This window comes from Stomoxys calcitrans, chromosome 3 (genome assembly GCF_963082655.1).
Source record: "Stomoxys calcitrans chromosome 3, idStoCalc2.1, whole genome shotgun sequence".
In the NCBI taxonomy this organism is placed as follows: Eukaryota; Metazoa; Arthropoda; class Insecta; order Diptera; family Muscidae; genus Stomoxys; species Stomoxys calcitrans.
The window spans coordinates 139,256,109-139,259,593 of NC_081554.1; the positions used below are offsets into that span (position 1 = coordinate 139,256,109).

A 3,485-nucleotide genomic window follows, 5' to 3' on the forward strand; every position below is an offset into this window, starting at 1 on the left:
ATGCTGCAAGGTACTTTAATTAATTTTAAGGTGCTGCTTGGACTACATATGGTTGAGGGTTGTAAGACTATGCTAAATAAGTTGCTTAAAATCAATCTCGATAAGAGATTGTGTTTTTAAGCACATGTTATATTACTGGATGTTAAAGTCCATAATATGAATAGTCAAGATAGAAGCCTCATTGAAAAAATTCGAGTATTTCTTGTTGAATACTTTGTTTTTCAATTGATTGAGGAAGGTCTAGCATAAAAATTTTTTATGAACTAGAATTGTCTTTGATTGAAAAACATATACACATATAAATATACATTGAAGAGAGAAAAGATTTTTTCATAAAAATGATGGAATTTCTATTGAGAGTACAAAAGAAAAAAAATAAAGTTTAAACAACCTCAACTCATATGGGATTACCCCCTGAATTTAAGCATATTAATGAGGGGAGGAAAAGAAACTAACAAGGATTTTCTTAGTAGCGGCGAGCGAAAAGAAATCAGTTCAGCACTAAGTCACTTTGTCTTTATGGCAAATGTGAGATGCAGTGTATGGAATGTTCAATTTCTAGTATGAAAAATTAACGATTTAAGTCCTTCTTAAATGAGGCCATTTACCCATAGAGGGTGCCAGGCCCGTATAACGTTAATGATTACTAGAGAACATTTCCAAAGAGTCGTGTTGCTTGATAGTGCAGCACTAAGTGGGTGGTAAACTCCATCTAAAACTAAATATAACCATGAGACCGATAGTAAACAAGTACCGTGAGGGAAAGTTGAAAAGAACTCTGAATAGAGAGTTAAATAGTACGTGAAACTGCTTAGAGGTTAAGCCCGATGAACCTGAATATCCATATGGAAAATTCAACATTATGACTGCGGTATGAATAATACTGTGGGAATGGTGTGCATTTTTTCCATAAAAGGACATTGTAATCTATTAATATTATGATTTATCATAAGATCATTGGCTTAAGTTTATTCAAATTATTATGCTTGCATTTTAACATAGAATAAGTGCTGGTGATTTGATAAAGTGTTGATAGATTTATTATATATAGCGCTTGAATATTTTATATTCTATAATGGCATGGTAATCATGATTATTGTGTTTATTATATGCGTTTATATGATTAACAATGCGAAAGATTCAGGATACCTTCGGGACCCGTCTTGAAACACGGACCAAGGAGTCTAACATATTTGCAAGTTATTGGGAATTAAAAAACCTAATAGCGTAATTAACATAACTATTATGGGATTAGTTTTTAGTCTAGAAATAGTCTATTAATTCAATCCCGGGGCGTTCTATCAGTTATGCATAATAATATTTATATTATTTATGCCTCTAACCAGAGCGTACCTTGAGCATATATGCTGTGACCCGAAAGATGGTGAACTATACTTGATCAGGTTGAAGTCAGGGGAAACCCTGATGGAAGACCGAAACAGTTCTGACGTGCAAATCGATTGTCAGAATTGAGTATAGGGGCGAAAGACCAATCGAACCATCTAGTAGCTGGTTCCCTCCGAAGTTTCCCTCAGGATAGCTGGTGCATTTAAAAATTATGTAAAATAATCTTATCTGGTAAAGCGAATGATTAGAGGCCTTAGGGTCGAAACGACCTTAACCTATTCTCAAACTTTAAATGGGTAAGAACCTCACCTTTCTTGGTATGAAGGTTGTGGTTGTGATATAATGTGCCCAGTGGGCCACTTTTGGTAAGCAGAACTGGCGCTGTGGGATGAACCAAACGTAATGTTACGGTGCCCAAATTAACAACTCATGCAGAAACCATGAAAGGCGTTGGTTGCTTAAAACAGCAGGACGGTGGACATGGAAGTCGTAATCCGCTAAGGAGTGTGTAACAACTCACCTGCCGAAGCAACTAGCCCTTAAAATGGATGGCGCTTAAGTTGTATACCTATACATTACCGCTAAAGTAAATGGTTTATGTTCAATTTCGGTTGGATTATAAACTTTGAAACTTTAGTGAGTAGGAGGGTACAATGGTGTGCATGGAAGTGTTTGGCGTAAGCCTGCATGGAGCCGCCATTGGCACAGATCTTGGTGGTAGTAGCAAATAATCGAATGAGACCTTGGAGGACTGAAGTGGAGAAGGGTTTCGTGTGAACAGTGGTTGATCACGAATTAGTCGGTCCTAAGTTCAAGGCGAAAGCTGAAAATTTTCAAGTTATAATAACACACACGCATATTTTCACAATATGAGAGAGTAATTAAACACTTGAATAATTTTGAACGAAAGGGAATACGGTTCCAATTCCGTAACCTGTTGAGTATCCGTTTGTTATTAAATATGGGCCTTGCGCTCATCCTGGCAACAGGAACGACCATAAAGAAGCCGTCGAGAGATATCGGAAGAGTTTTCTTTTCTGTTTTATAGTCGTACTACCATGGAAGTCTTTCGAAGAGAGATATGGTAGATGGACTAGAAGAGCATGACATTTACTGTTGTGTCGATATTTTCTCCTCGGACCTTGAAAATTTATGGTGGGGTCACGCAAACTTCTCAACAGGCCGTACCAATATCCGCAGCTGGTCTCCAAGGTGAAGAGTCTCTAGTCGATAGAATAATGTAGGTAAGGGAAGTCGGCAAATTAGATCCGTAACTTCGGGATAAGGATTGGCTCTGAAGATTGAGATAGTCGGGCTTGATTGGGAAGCAATAACATGGTTTATGTACTCGTTCTGGGTAAATAGAGGTCTACGGATCTTGTTCCTCGGATAGTAGTTACGTAACCAATTGTGGAACTTTCTTGCTAAAATTTTTAGGGTATCATCGCAAGGTGTATTCTCTTTAAATTATAACGACTATCAATTAACAATCAATTCAGAACTGGCACGGACTTGGGGAATCCGACTGTCTAATTAAAACAAAGCATTGTGATGGCCCTAGCGGGTGTTGACACAATGTGATTTCTGCCCAGTGCTCTGAATGTCAAAGTGAAGAAATTCAAGTAAGCGCGGGTAAACGGCGGGAGTAACTATGACTCTCTTAATTCAGTCTTTGTTCTGTGCGGACGTGTTTTTTATTCGCTCCAGTTAAACCGTGATTTTGACTGGGTTATTCTACGGAAAGCGAGTAGATTTTTACATCGGCGTTTAGCTTAAAGTGTGACGATTACGGTGGTACCAGAATCTTGTAAATCGACCGGCGGATGCCAAAGTTATTTGCGGATTAGTTCCATCGGAATATTATCATCTTTATTGCATTGCTGATGGTTCTGGTTGGTGCTAGCAGGCAGCGTGGTCAGGTGCGTATGAGTGTGTTAGTGTTTGAGCTTTTTATTATTGCCACATACTTGTACTGCGACCGGAGTAGCCACCTGCTTGTTGGGGTTCGTGCCTGGGCTAGAAGCTCGCCCATTTCCGCTTAGCGAGGACACGAACCCGTTGGTAAGCTTTCATACAGCTGATTAACAGGGTGCTTCATACATAGCACAGCCACCAACCCGTCATCATTTGAATTTTTG

At 38.8% G+C, this 3,485-nt stretch overlaps 1 non-coding gene across 1 annotated transcript in view; it reads left to right on the forward strand.

The window, feature by feature from the left end:
• LOC131996452 (5.8S ribosomal RNA) overlaps positions 1 to 62 on the forward strand; it is a 179-nt gene extending 117 nt beyond the window's left edge. The window contains exon 1 of the ribosomal RNA XR_009397873.1: positions 1 to 62. This exon is cut by the window's left edge and continues 117 nt beyond it. This is a non-coding gene — a ribosomal RNA (5.8S ribosomal RNA).
• The last annotated feature ends 3,423 nt before the right edge of the window (positions 63 to 3,485 follow it).